The sequence below is a fragment of the Schistocerca americana genome, chromosome 5 (genome assembly GCF_021461395.2).
Source record: "Schistocerca americana isolate TAMUIC-IGC-003095 chromosome 5, iqSchAmer2.1, whole genome shotgun sequence".
Classification (NCBI taxonomy): Eukaryota; Metazoa; Arthropoda; class Insecta; order Orthoptera; family Acrididae; genus Schistocerca; species Schistocerca americana.
In genome coordinates this window covers 248,069,546-248,085,819 of record NC_060123.1, presented here as the reverse complement: position 1 = coordinate 248,085,819, position 16,274 = coordinate 248,069,546, and the positions used below count along the sequence as shown (strand labels likewise).

The 16,274-nt window shown below is 43.7% G+C and overlaps 1 protein-coding gene across 1 annotated transcript in view; it reads right to left on the bottom strand.

Annotated features, from left to right (window-relative positions):
- The window catches only part of LOC124615791 (protein tamozhennic), a 65,936-nt gene that overhangs the window by 43,858 nt on the left and 5,804 nt on the right, over window positions 1-16,274 (bottom strand). The window lies entirely within an intron of this gene.

The window sequence follows — 16,274 nt, the reverse complement described above, 5'->3', positions numbered from 1 at the left end:
GGAGCCTCATTGTGGGTCTCCCATTGGCTGGCCGGTTGAATTGTGCAATACCCAGATTTGTATGGCATTGAGCTGTGCCAGTGGCCCGATGTTGGGCTGAATGGGAATGTGAGGGCAGGAAAACTCACCGTCAAGGTTCCGCTCAACATTTGATCACCACAAGGGAATATCGCAGGTATGGTGCACCAAGCAAATTGTTACCCGCTCACATCCCTCTCTGCCATCTGAAAACAGGTAATGGACTCTCTGCATCATTCTGCAACTCTGAATGGAAACTAGTAGCAACCGGACTGTGAAATTAATGTCCCATGTATATGCTGCCATTAGCACTACAACACAAATGGCTGCATTTGGAGTGGTACCATGACCGGAAAGAATGGACTGCTCATGAATACCACCACATTGTGTTCAATGATGAATCACAGTTTTGCACCACCCTGGAAGACCGGTGAGTATAGTGGCGATCTCGGGAGAAGTGCTTTTCTTCCAATGTTTTGATGATGCATAACAGTGTTACTCCTGGAATTATGGTGTGAGGATCAATTAGGTGTTACTTCAGCTCACAGCTGGTAGTGGTTGAGAGAATTCTGACAGCACAATGGTATGTCATGGACGTCCTGTGTCCGCATGTATTATCTCAAATATGACAGTATCATTTTGCCAATTTTCAACAAGACAATGCTCATGCATACATGGCATTTGCCTCATGAACTGTGTGCATTATGTTGAGGAAATCCAGTGGCCAGTATGATCCCCAGACCCGTCCCCAATAAGAACATGTGTGGGACCAGCATGTACGTCAAATACGTCTGACTGAGAGTTGTGGGTCCAGCATGTACGTCAATTCCGTCTGACTGACAGTATGTGGGATATCATGACCAATAACAACAGTTGTGGGCTTACCTCAGAAGAGGATACAATGGCTTTATGATGCCCTTCCCAATCAAATCAGTTTATGCATTGAGGCCAGAAGGAATGCAGTGTCATACTAATAAGAGGGCTCATACTGCCAAGTTCTTTGTAAGTTGACTTGATTTTGTAACCACTGCAATAACATCACATACCCTCTCAACCCCCGAGGTTTCATTTTATTGCCTCTCCATTTCTGGGTGCTTCACTTTAATTGTCAGGCAGTGTATTTTTATCTTTAATTACCAACCTGCCCAAAAATTTTTGTAGTTAAGTTCTTGACATATTCCAATCAACTGGTTTTGTGATACATGTGAGTAATTTTTAATATTTGTAGCTGCAAATTTTTGTAACAGTACTTTTAGTATTCGACAGTGATTCAGATTTGCCACCCAGCCAGAGTACTGATGGAGGAAAGCTCAGAAATACTCAGGCTTTGCATCGAGAGTTGCCACGGAGGTTGCTGCCACAGCTAGGGGCATCTCACATTGAACTGTCCACTGATGTAAGAATACCTGTAAATACCACAGTCCACAGCAGTCAGGTAGTTCTGACTATTTTCTGAAGCTTTCAATACACACCAATGTAATGGAGTGATTGACCTCGCCTGTGTTTTTCATTCGGATTGCTCCCCTGGCTGTTTGTGTATGCTTCTAATGACTGTTGTTACACTCTGGACTTTGGCTTTGGGCTAGTCATCACTTCATAAACTCAGCTGTCATTGACCACAGGAAGCACCTGTTTGTTGCGTCGATCTCTGCATCACCAGTAGTGTGAGTGACGTACATTATGTTCTACCTACTCAAGAGTAGGCCGGAGAAGTGGAGACAAGGACTGTCCCATTGTGCAACTATTCAGTGTGAGCCATGAACCCTGAGTTTCTAAAGTTGTGGCAGCAGTCATTGCAGTAGCAACATCAATGGGAATACCACCAGCAAAATCAGAAATTGGTGTTACAGCTACTGAAAAATCAACAATAGTCTACAACTGCAGCATAATCACCTACTCATCCATCATTCTCTTGTCTCCATGTGGTAAATAAGAGGTGGTCTATTTACACTGTTTTGTTCCTCATTGCAAGGCAAGTCGAATAATTGATCCTAAACATTGCAGTGCACTATTACTGCTGTCTAGTAGTAAACTGCACAAAATGGTGCAAAAACTACACCCACTATCGGACCTCTAAAATTTGAGTTTTGTTGATGTTTGTGGTTTGCTGACTGCCTATTATGGCCACCAAACCCGAGAAGCTGCAACTAGGCTCAAATTTAAACAATGTGTGAAGCAATGTAAGCAAACATACACACCATGTGATGTTGATTTGCAAGGCTTAGTAATCAAGCATGATTTTTTCCTGTAAATAGTGTGGCACATTATAAGTAGAGTCAATAATCCACAATATTATTATATGTTTAGCTCCTGATAAAGGAGGTAGCATGAAGGCTTTAGAGTTGTCTGATCCAATTCTGACTGAGGTGCTAAGAATTGCCAAAGTTCACTAAGTAACAGCATCAGTGTGAGCTACAGTTCACAGTACTTCTGGTGTTGACTTTCTTGGTAGTAGAAGTCACTGTTGCCCACTAAACTGATGACAACGAATCATTGCAAATCATCCAATTTACCGAACAACCAATTTTCTGGTGAAGCTTTGTTCACTAGTAACAGATGCAGATAACGGTTCACAGTCCTTATTGTTGGTAGAGGCACAGCACTTCATTTGTTGTCGACATGTCCCAAAGCAAGCCCCAGAGTAATCAAAGACTCACAGGAAAGTTAGTGCAATCAAATCATGCCCAGACTGCAGGCTAAGGCATTCACAATGCCACTGTCCACTATGTGATGTCACCTGTTTTGCATGAAACAAATGGGGGCATTTAGCACATGTCTACCTCAGCTAGAGAGCAACAACAACCACAAAACCATCTGCCAGTGCACTGCATGCTATCTTGCTAGTGCCAGTAGCAGCAGCAGCAGCAGCAGAAGCATGTGCTGCAGCTGGAAATTAATGGAGCAGTGGCAGAATTCTAGTTGGACACGAAACAGCTGTGTCTCTTATTAACACGGGCACATACCGGTGCTTTGAGTTCCCACAGCTGCAGTATCCTCAGCAAAGAGTGAACAGTCAATCCCATCGCAGGGGCAGATCGTAGTCGATGCTAAGTATAAATATGTAGCTTGGCCAATAACCCTATTGGTAGCAAATTCTTGAACAACTACAAAAATTTTTGGTTTAGGCTCTTTTGTGCTTTTTGGATTATATTTTTTTTAAGAAAAAAAGAAGTGAATCTAGTTTCAACTACAATTGTTGACAGTAAAGTCCTGGGAATATGGAAAGAAAACTGCGGCTGCATTTTAGGAGATTGGCAAAGCCTATGATAATGTTTCTCGAAACAAGATCTGGGAATGCCTGGAAGATCTCATGGCGCCAAAATACTTAATAGTACATAAGTTACACCAGAATTGCCACAGCTGTGTCCAGATAGGCAATGGATGACTGAAATGGTTTGAGACAAAGAAAGGTGTCCAACAAGGAATTGCCCTATCACTGCTCTTGTTGACAATACAATAGTGTGCAAAACTTTTAAGTACGAAAGTAACTTTCACATGATGTGTCACTGCCAAGCAACATAGCTTGATGAAACCACTGAAGTCACTGTGATTCATGATTGTCCCCTGGACTCTACAAATGGCAGACTATGGTGCTCAATAGGACGTGTGATCACCATGGACGGCAGTGCATGTTCTGCAACATTCTCCCATGCTGGCCACAATATTTGTAAGGATCTTGGGGAAGGGTGTTCCATTCCTGGACCAGTGAGGTTGCTGGCAGTCATTGGTGAATGTGGACATGCTGCTATACATCTCTCCAACACATCTCACAGCTCAATGGGATTTAACTGGGGGGAACAGACTGGTCAGTCCATTTGTCACATATACTCTTGTTCCAAGAGCTCCGCCATCTGTGCTGTTCGATGTGGTTGCACACTGTCATCCATAAAATTGAATTTACCCCCAACAAGACACTCATGAGGAAGGAGTAAAGTGTCAAAATAATGTCGACTGGAGTGTACTGTGTTCAAAGATTTGGAAGTCAGTACACAGATGCAACATTATGTCTCTCCACACCATAACACCTGGACCACCAAAACAATCATATTCAATGATGCTAGACATATCCTCATATGGAGAGAGCTGGGAGCACAAAATACATCTGGAAACATCGTCGAACATCATCGTTTGGGGGTCCAGCAATTGTCAACTACGCTGGTGGAGGAATGGAATGCCCTACCACTAGGATTCCTTACCAACCTTGTGGTGATCCCTGGAGCACACTGTACAGCATGCATTGCCATATGTCATCATCGCACACTCTATTAAGAACTATTTGACACCATTTATAATGTCCAGGGGACCATCATGAAGTGCCTTAACTTCAGTGTAATTATTGTCTTTGAATAAAACCACATTTTCTGTTTGTCTCATTACAGATATCTTTCAGTTACCTTCTGTACTATACTGAAGCAGTTCTGCCTGTGTGTGTGGTCCAAGGTTCATTGAGCTAACTTACTTGGCAGTGACATATCATGCAAAAGTTACTTTTGTTCTTCAGTTTTGCACACTAGTGTAGTAATGGACAAGATTACAAAATCCATCAAGGAAATGGATAATGAATCCAACATCCACCTTTGATGTTCCACTGAGGGGAGGAACAGCAGCTGACATGCAGAAAAAGCTAACAGAATGGAACAGCATGTTTAAAAATTTTGGACTGAAGTTAAGCAACACCAAGACTGTAGAAATGGTCATAAACAGGAAAGGAACAACTACAAAGGGATAAAATTAGAATCAGTTCCCCATTCCAAATACCTCCAAAGCACATCTTCCAAAGACACCACTCTTAACCAGGAAATACTCAGCAGGACACAGAGAGCATCAAGTTTTTACAATCAAGACAGAAACCTTGTGTTGGACAACAGAAAGCAAAAACCAACCATGCACCACACATATTTTGTGCCAATTCTCACTTATGGTATAGACACACATACCCTATTGAAAAAGACTACAGCAGAATTCAATGAAAGAATGAGATTCATAAAAACTATGAATCAAACACTAGAAAGGACAGGAATGTAGCCCGCACCAAAGTCCCTGTTATTGGTGTAATCAAACAATGGAAAATCCAGGATGGGATGTAACAATATTATGAAGAGGAAAGTTGCTACTCTCCGTGTAGTGGAGATGATGAGTCACAGATAGGCACAATAAAAAGACTGTCACAAATAAATAAAGCTTTCGGCCATTAAGGCCTTTGCCAACAATAGCTGTAGACAAATGTAACAAAGAAATGCAAACTGCAGTAGTATGGGCACATTACGAAAGGGTGACAGCACACAGTGGGGATGATGATGATGATGATAACATGGAGGAGAGAGGATTCCAGAGATATGATGTCCAGGAACAGTAATCTATGGAAGACAGAAGGAGATGGTGAGCACTTTTACAACATTTCTGGAAAACTGGTACCGGAAAATGATAACTGATTTGCCCTTTTGTTTACTTGTCCTGCCGATTTAGTTATATTTATGCACTTTTCAACTTATTCCTGATTTAGCTCATGCAGAAAACTGTAAGAAAACAAAATTGAGAATGCAGTGGCTGCTTCATCAACTTTATCTTTTATTTATTAATTTTTTTAACCTGACAGTATTCTGTATGAATGCCACATCAACACAGGGACTCTGAAGTGCTATATAGATGCTGATCATAGTGGTAATCTTGGTACTGGACGATCAACATCTAGGATGCTCTGTGTTTTTTTTCTGATGTACCTAATAGCTGGTTAGTTGATAAACAGACTAAAGCCGCAATACCCACAACAGAAGTTGAGACTGTTTCACTTCATGAAGCTGCTGTTGAAATTATCTGGATTAAAAAGTATCCTCACTGACCTCAATCAGCTGCTCCTTCCTCTCTTTCTGGTGACCTTTATCCATCCTATGCCACATCAGGAATGGTGTGCAATTCTGCAGACAACCAACCACACCCGTAAATACGCTACTCTTACTGGCACCCAAGGTGTATCAAGTGCTTGCCTACCTGAAAACACGTTGCACTGCTTTGAAGGTTTTCTCTGTAGAGGCACATTTTTAAAATTCTCAATAAATGGAGATGGGTACCACCAAGGTTATTGCCAAACTGAGTGGGGGAGTGTCTTAGAGGCACTCTTTGCCATTTAACTCACACATATGACAACGTTACGCCCCTCTGTCGTGATCATGAGACATGAGGATGTGAAACAGGAGCAATTCAGAAGCATAAGAACCGTCTGCTGTTTCAGATCACGTTCAAATTTTGTTGAATGGTTTTGAACAGTCCCTAGTGGTCCACTGTGTATACCAGAGCAAAAATTGTGATCGCACTCCACTCCAAACGGGTGAGATCATGTTCTATGTGGTTGGTAGCCCATGATGTCCTTGGAGAAAGGTTGGTGCACCAGGGAGATGCCAGCAGTATCAAAGATTGTAAAAACATCTTCCTGTTGCTCACTGCACTGAGAACTGTCGTTTTCAGTTATGAAATATGTGGGAATCAATGTCCCAAACAAAGGAGTGGTTTCATTGACATTCTTTATGCCATCTCCTGAGGCCTTTTTGTATCAATTCTGAGTGGCAGTCTGCCTGAAATGTTTACCTTGGCCACTCGTAAGAAAACTGCACGACTTCAAAGATGGGTTTTGGGGTTATGACCTACATCAGAGCTGTCAAATGAAGGGGTAGAATGTGGTTACGAAGGGATGTGACAACCTTCCCTTCTTGTGACACATCCATGCTGGTGTTGGGAAGAATTGTGGTGAAATTTGGTACTAATGAGACATCTTTAACGCACTTTACATGCCATATGAAGTTCTGAGCTCTGGCCTTTTTTTCACATGTGTTGACACCTTGCAGTCTGAAGCAACTTCGATCTTGATGGTGACGACACAGGGCACCTGCTTTTGCATCATTACAGAGGAAGAGTGTAGACTTTTTTGGGCCAAATTTCAAACTTATGCACCACAATGGGAGACAATTATGAGGTTTCAAAAAAGTGATCCTTTAATTCTGTTGCATAGTGTATATGCCTGCACTGAAATGAACACTGCATGTGATGCATTGTCACTATGAGAATACATCTACATGTCACTATGTTGGGGCAAACCCTGCGAATCTTTATTTACATGCTGTCCATTTTTTTTTTTTTTTTTGGTAGGGTTTAAGGGCGCTCAACTGCTGAGGTCATTAGCGCCCAGTCACTGGTGTTAGAGCACAAGGAACCTGCTAAAACTCAAGGGGATTGGGGGACATCAAAAGGACCTGACAAAGATGCAGATGAAATAAGTAAAAGGTTAAATGTCTTTGGTCAAGCCAGTTAAAGTTATAAAACGCAGAAGACGAGCAGTTGCTCGAGCGTCATCAGCTAAAACATCCGGTAAGGTAGATGGCAGGGACAGGACAACACGAAATTGACTAAAACGGGGACACGACAATAATACATGGCGCACCGTTAATGCCTGACCACAAGGGCACTGCGGGGCTGGGTCACCAGAGAGCAGGTAGCGGTGGCTAAACCGGCAATGCCCAATCCGCAACCTGGTCAGAAGGACCTCCTCGCGCCGAGATGGTCGGGAGGAAGTTGTCCAAGCAGTTGGGAGCGGTTTTACTGCCCGGAGCTTGTTTCCTTGGAGGGATGACCAAGCATCCCACCACAAGGACACAAGCCTCTTACATACATCCCCACAAACGTCAGATGACGGGACACAATGGGAGGCTGGCCGAGGCTGGAGGACTGCAGCCTTGGCTGCAGCATCCGCAGCCTCATTCCCAGGCACTCCTACATGTCCGGGGACCCACAGAAAGCTGACAGAACCGCCATTATCAGCGAAACAATGGAGGGACTGCTGTATTCGTTGAATCAAGGGATGGACCGGATAGGGAGCCCCAAGGCTCTGAAGAGCACTGAGTGAGTCAGTGCAGAGGACATACGATGAATGGCGGTGGCGGCGGGCATACTGAATGGCCTGATGGAGAGCAAAAAGCTCGGCCGTAAAGCTGGAACATTGGTCAAGGAGCCGGTATTTAAAGGTGGCGGTCCCGACGACAAAGGCACAGCCGACACCATCGTCAGTTTTGGAGCCATCGGTGTAAATAAAGGTGTGACCAGCAAGTCGAGCACGAAGTTCGACGAACCGTGAGCAATACACTGCAGCCGGAGTACCCTCCTTCGGGAGTGCGCTGAGGTCGAGATAAATACGAACCGGAGCCTGGAGCCAAGGTGGTGTCGGGCTCTCACCCTCTCTGAAGGTGGTAGGGAGGGCAAAATCCAATTGTCGAAGCAGGCGACGGAAGCGGACTCCGGGGGGCAGCAGGGCAGACACATATAACCCGTACTGACGGTCGAGAGAATCAGCGAAGAAGGACTTGTAAGAGGGGTGTTCGGGCATAGACAACAGCCGGCAGGCATACCGACACAGCAGTATGTCGCGCCGGTAGGTCAACGGTAACTCGGCAGCTTCAGCGTAAAGACTCTCGACAGGACTAGTGTAGAAGGCTCCGGTCGCAAGACGTATCCCCCGATGGTGGATGGAGTTGAGCCGGCGTAAGAGGGATGGCCGAGCGGACGAGTAGACGAAGCTCCCATAATCCAGCTTCGATCGGACTATGGACCGATACAAGCGAAGCAGGACAGTGCGATCCGCTCCCCAAGATGAACCGCTAAGAACTCTGAGGACATTAAGGGAACGTGTACAACGGGCCGCTAAATAAGAGACATGTGGAGACCAACACAGTTTCCGGTCCAACGTGAGCCCTAGAAACTTAGTTGTGTCCACGAATGGGAGAACAACGGGACCGAGATGTAAGGATGGCGGAAGGAACGCTTTATATCTCCAAAAGTTGATACAAACCGTCTTCTCTTCAGAGAACCGGAAGCCATTTGCCACGCTCCATGAGTAGAGGCTGTCTAGACAACGCTGGAGGCAGCGCTCCAGGAGGCATGTTCTCTGGGCACTGCAGTAGATCGCGAAGTCATCGACAAAGAGAGAGCCTGAGACATTAGGTGGAATGCAATCCATAATTGGATTGATCGCGATGGCAAAAAGGGCTACGCTCAAGACGGAGCCCTGAGGCACTCCGTTCTCCTGGAGGAAGACGTCGGACAATACGGAACCCACACGTACCCTAAACTTTCGATCCGTTAAAAAGGAATCAATAAAAAGGGGCAGACGACCGCGTAGGCCCCACTTGTGCATAGTGCGGAGGATACCTCCTCTCCAACAGGTATCATAAGCCTTCTCCAAGTCGAAGAACACGGCTACCGTTTGGCGCCTTCGCAAAAAGTTGTTCATGATGAATGTCGACAAGGTCACAAGGTGGTCAACAGCGGAGCGGCGGCGACGAAAGCCGCATTGGACATTAGTAAGTAGTCGTCGAGATTCAAGAATCCAAACTAACCGAGCATTAACCATGCGCTCCATCACCTTACAGACACAGCTTGTAAGGGAAATGGGGCGGTAACTAGAAGGAAGGTGTCTATCCTTCCCGGGTTTGGGTATAGGAACAACAACAGCGTCACGCCAACACATGGGGACCTGACCTTCGGTCCATGCTGTCCAACAAGAGAGAAATATATTAAAGGAACAAATAGGTGACACTTGAGTCTGTCTGGTTTTGTAGTTACAAAGTGAAGTTGCATGATGTGTTGACTTGCATCAAATACTACACTTTAAGTGTAATTTTGTCATTCATAAACAGAAATCATAAAAAATTGGTCTTTTCCGGCAGTGGACTGGGGAAGATTCCAATTTCACAACCGACAGCAGAGTAATTTTTTGCCAAGCATTTCAAAAACAAGTACACAAGAACAGGTTATTTTTATCATTCATTTTATCTACAAGTCTTCTTACTAGTCTTTTCCCTCAGATTTTGGAATCGGAATTTAAAATTACTTCATTGACATGCATTTATGATTCAATTGATGTTGATATTTTACATGATCATGTTCTTATTTTTTTTTAGTTACTGCCATTTTCTTTTGTTTCAATTTTAGCTAAGCCATGATAAAAAGTCACATTTCTTTCAACATAAAGATTTCACGGCTCATGGTATGAGCATCACTAGGAAGAAGAACAAACAACAGATTCAATCTTTAATTTCCTTTATGACTAGTTCAGTGGCAGCTAATGTGCAACAGAATATACTAAATAATCCTACTTTTATGGGGTTCCTGCAGAGTGTCAGAGGTTGCATTTACCACATCAGTCGACACTGCATAAAAATTATTCGAAACAGCTGTATGGAAGGGGTACTGCTGATATTCAAAAAGGCATTGATACCACTATATTTGGCTTTCAGTCAACAAGACAACTGGAAGTCGTGGCAGATTTATAGCTAATGCTGTGGTGGGGAAATTATATTTCTCAGCACCAAGTCACAGTACTGTGGTTGGCATAGTGAGTGATATCCTACACATTCTATGGCCAGAAGATAGGGATGACAAATTTTTGCTGTTGGTGACAGCAGAAGCAACACTGAAAGAATTCTATCCCAGTGTGGTCCACTGCACCTGCCTTACCCATGTCCTGCACTGTCTGGCACAGGAAATCAAAAGTACTCATAATTTTCCTGAGTTAACAGTATGATTTCTTTTGTTAATAAAGTATACTGACTGGCACGAAAAATGCAACACCCAATAAATGATGCATGTCATTGCATAATTATTTACTTAATCAAAGAGAAGAATTTCAACCAATTTTTTGAGATGGGGTATGTTACTGGCATTGCTTTGCGAGCAAACAATGAAGTGTTGATTGTTTATTGCACTAACCTCAATTGCTGCTTCCTGTGCAGCTTGGAAAACACATCACTGAATGTGAGCGAATAATGTTTTTCCACTCTTGTAGCACTTACTGTTGTACCCTGAATTCTTCTCCTTTCAGGATCTTTCGTGACTGTCATAATCAGCTTTCTGGAGTAAACATGCTGTTAAGCCCTGAACAAGATGCAAAAGAAGTTGCTTTGGTGGAAAATGGCCATGGCAGGCATTACATTGCAGAAGTGTTGAGGACTATACCTTCCACGATTTCCACAACTGTACAAAGGTACAGGGAAACTGTAGACACTGCAAGGAGATGAGGCCCGAGAAGAGCAACATCAGAGAGAGATGACCGCTTCTCACTTCAAGTTTTCTGTAACTATCAAACCACCACTACTGAAGCATGAAATCGACTCCATCAAGTTTGAGGGGTCAATGTTAGTGAGAGAACCATTTGAAGAAGACAGGAGGAAGTGAATCTTCAGTCCATTGGACCTGCCACAGGTCTGGAACACACCAGAGAGCATTGCACAGCTCAACTACATTTTGCAAGGGAACATCTTGGCTGGACGGTACAACAATGGGATCAAGTGTTGTTCACCGATGAGTCACGACTTGGCCTCTGATCATTTTAGAGAGGAGAAAGGGTCTGGAGAAGGCCACGGGAAGGTATTCCCCTTGCACTTTCTCATCCAGGATGCCTTTACAGGGTGGTTCTGTGATGGTGTGGGCAGGAATCAATACAGCAGCGAGGACAGATCTGGTCTTCGTGGAGCATGAGAGCTTTACTGCACATCACTATGTGGAAGAAATCCTTCTGGAGCATGTTGTGCCTTTTGCTCCATTCATTGGTAATGATTTACACTAATGCATGACAATGCACTCCCACCTTGTGAGAATTGTGCATGAGTTCTTGGATGAAAGAAGGATTCATACTACGGGTTGGCCTGGTCAAGGCCCTGATTTGAATCCTATTGAGCATGTTTGGGACCGGCTGGGGAGAAGAGCCCGTCAGCACTATCCAGATCTATGGAATGCCCTCCTGGAAGAATGGGATGTGAATCATCAACAGGACATTACTGCATTAATCAGGAGCATGCCTGAAAGGTTGAATGCCATCACTTGTACAAGAGGTGCCAATAAAAGCTTATGAAGATGTAAATAGAGGTCTCAGAGGTCATCTCCGAGGTCTGTGAAGTAAAGTGCAAAGTGTATAACATCAAAACAGGCACGCAATACCTTCCTAGGCTTACTCAAAATTTCCTTGAAGTGTGCATCTCTGGCTTAATTTGTTACATTTGTTTATGATCGTCGTCCTTTTCTCATTGTTGGACACTTAAGTGGGACTGTACCAAAATATTCCATCATAAGTTAGTGGATTAGTGTCATAAATTTAAAATAAATTTCAGTTTTTGTAAGAAATTGAAGTCTTGCATTTTTCATGCCGGTCAGCGTATTTCTCAAAGCTCCCACCCACATTCATTCCTTAAAGAAAATAGCTCCAAACATTCCCCTCCTACCTGAACCTATACCTTTACGTTGGTGCACTTGGCTCTTGATAGCCTTATATTATGCCAAACACTACCAAGAAGTCAAAGAGGTAGTAGACACACTTGACTCTACTGAAACAGCTCTTATTGAAAAAGTCAAAGCATACCTTGAGAATAATAAGCATGTTGCATCGTTGTCATTTTTTAGAGCTCACTTTCAACATCTACCTGTCACAATTTCGGCTCCTAGAGTCCATATCTCTACCACTGAAAGAGCTGTACGCATTAGCTCAGACATGCAAATCTATCTGGAGGAAATACATGGTTCAGTGGGCACAGCATGTGTCATTAAATTAAGGAATATTCTTCTGAGTAATTCCGGATATGAATAAAGTGGGGAGAAGTTCGAAGGTGAAGTGTGTTGGGAGCCACGAGAAATTGCATCGATGAACTATGCGCCATTGACCTATTGTACTGCGAAGAGATCTGTCTCAGTCTACAAAAATGTACTGAGAGACAAGAGAAAAAGTTTCACTTTACAAAACATAAAATGTGGTTAACTGTGTACTGCAATACCAAAATGAAATTTCTTGTTGGTTGTAGAATTAGGCCAGGGATTGTGATCATACACAGGTATACATCTGATGTGCGTGTTTTTATGTGAGTGACACATGAAAAGAATTTTTCAGTAAAACAGTTTTTATTACCATATTATAAAAAAAGAAAAGAAAATAGTTTCAGTATGGGTAAATATCTCGATTGTCGCTGATTTTTTTCTGAGTGCCAATATAAGGAATAGTTAATTACTTATTTGCCACATAGAACTAAAATAACTTTGTCAAAATTGTAATAAAATTTTCTATGTTAATATTTGTTTTCACTCCAAATTGTCCAGTCACATTAATGTGACCAACATATCTGCATTTGACATCAACATGCAATAACCACTCACGGACGGCACATGGCAGCACTTGCAGTGGATGGTATGTAAAGCATGTCAGGGGGATGTGGAAAACAATGTAACCATTGACCCAATGTGCAAACCAAGTGATTTATCTGATGTCTACAAGGGCATGACCATTGTCTTTCAGGCCAAGGGGGAAAGCATTTGTGAAACGGCCAAGTTTGTAAACTGTTCGCATGGCACTGCGGTTAAAGTATACCACGCATGGCAACATGATGCAGCCTAAACTGGCGCTGAGGCACCTGTGATGTACCATTGGCCATAGATGACAGAGGTGAATGATGGCTGTGGAGACGTGTATGGGTGAATAGACATGCAACAGTTGAGCGACTGACCACTCAGATGAACAAAGGGAAAATCAACAGTGTCTTCTCATTAATCATTAAGAGAATCTTGCTACCCGTAGGACTCCACAGCTAGAGCCTGGTTCAAGCACTCACGCCAACTTTGCATGCCAATACTACAACCAGATGTATACTGAGTGGCAACAGGTGGTCTTTCCTGATGAATCACATTTTATGCTCCACTGGGCAGATGGCCATTTGCGTGTACAGCGTGAAATGTCTGAAAGCAAACACCCCTCTAACAATGGTTGGAAGGGCCCAGGCCAAAGGAGGAAGCATTACTGTCTGTGGACTGTTCCCACGGCATTCGCTGGGTGATCTCATCATTTCTGGACTAACACAAATATGCATCTATTCTTGGGGACCATGTCAACCTCTACATTCAGTTTGTTTTTCTTTGGCACACTGCATCCACTGCCAGGACAATTTACCATACTCCCCTGGCCACCAAACTTCCCGGATTTAAACCCAATCAAGAATCTGTGGGACCACCTCGAACAAGCTGTTCGTGCCACGGATCCTCGACTGAGGAACCTAGTGCAGCTGACCGTGGCACTGGAGTTGGCATGGCTCCACATCTCTGTCAGTATGTCACAGAACACCACTGACCTCATCAATAAAGCCACAGCTTGTAAGGGGAAGGCACACTGAACTGAGGCTCACGCCATATCTCCTTGCCTTCTACATCTGCCAGTTTGTTGCCCTGGCACCCAGCATAAAGTCACCTCCTACCCCAGCCTCTCTAAGTGGAGAAGGGAATCCCGGTTATCTTGGACTACCTTATCTGCTAGGTACCAGTGTGAAGGGTGCTCAGGTAGTCTGAACATGTGAGGAATTTAGCAGCTGCACAAAATCTCACCTCCTCCAGGGCCTGTAATATTGCATATTATTTCACATCAACAACAGTGATGTCTTGGGGCAACAGGATCTTCAGGACACAATCAGGGAAAACAACAAAGCAATCAATGGAGACCCCTCTTTAACTCATCTTTGAATACAGCTATACAGTTTTGGTGATCATTTAAAATGTCATAAAATATGGCATTAAAAACAGACGCACGAGTGCAGCCTCCCCTATACTGCATTAAATCTAAAATTATTCTGGGCCTCTGCAGTAACCACGGAGGAAATTTGCTAAAATGCTGGATTTGGGTTTGTATTAGCTCCACACCAAGTGACTGCAGAACATACTTCATGCATATCTCGTACGGCCTTGTTGCTAATTGACAATAGGAGAAAAGGTGTTCCATAGCTGGACGAACAACAGTATGGTATCCTGGTGAATTGGAAGCAGAAAAAAAAACTTTTATGCTTGATGCATCACAAGGAATGCCACTGGATGATGAATGACAGTTCCCCAGCCTCATCACAAAGTCTGGCTGTTGAGTTGGTCCTGTTAGCACTCATAGCTAGTAGCCTGATCCCCTCATGGTGTATAGCTTCAATGACCTTCAGTAAGGTCTTGCTGATTTGTGCACTATGCACCCAAAGTCAAGTCGCAATCACACAAAAGCTCTTTAAATTTCGGCAGAAGTGCCCTGTATACTCCCCAAGACATGGGGCTAAGGCACTTTTAAGTGTTTTCTGGACCCTTGCCTTCAAGTCTTTTAGATGTGGTACCCATGACAGTTCGAAATGAAAAGTGAGGTCCAGAAACCAGAGGTAGAACAATAAATGGCAAAACTGTCCACAAATAACGAGCACTGCACAGAACATGTTACTATGTATGGTATGCTGTTTATAGGTATGGCAAAGAGGTTACCAATTCCCTCGGGAACATCAATCTCCTGCTCAAAACTACTTGACAGCACATCGCCAACTCAGTACCTAAAAAAGTGCTTAGATAAGAAGGAATGAATTAATATGGGGAGGGGCCACAAAAGCCCCACTGGAGGACCTGTCCCAGAGATTTCTTTTGATGTTGTTGGCAAGTTTAGCATCATGCTGTACCAGATGAGCCTCAGACAGAGCCAAAACCAGCTCCCACATGGAGAAAGGGCAGTCGCATGACTCAAAATTGGCGTACCTGAAGTCCAACTCACCCCTCTCCTTGGTAGTGTCAGAACGCTGGATCCTGGTTGGCAATGCCAGTAGTCATCCCAAAATGTTCTGCTGATGCATGGGTGATGTCTTCAGGTGTAGTTAGGAGACGACTCTGCTTCAACACTGGTGCTATAGGTAAGAAACCGCTTTTACCATAACTGGTGGCTTCCTATTCTTTCATAGTACATGTGAACCAAACACATGCCATGCCTTTTTCTTTCCCTCCTTGATTATGCAAAGAGCTTTGACTTTAAAAAGCTGGGAGGTTTTATGCTATTTGGAGGCACTTAAAAACTGTCACAGAGCAGCACACCAGACCCAAATTGCTCAGCAGTACTTGTCAGTTCACCAAGGCATAGGCTGCCTTCGAAGATGACCTGAGGACTACAGGGTGGATAAGCCAGAGGTGTGGTGAAACCGATGTGTGATGCAGTTCCCTGCTTCCTGAATACTGTCTCTTTGTTCAAACAGACCTAGATGGCTGAACAACTTCCCATTAGCTGGAGGTATAGCCTTGTAACACAGGGGCGTCAGTAACTTTAAAACATATTTTCTGTAAACACAAGCACTGAGGATGTCCCTGCATTAGGAGTTTCAGTTCTTCCGCAAGTGTCCTGAACTCATTGATGTTCTACTGTAGTACGGAGGCCATTTCATTGGTGATGTTTTTCTTTC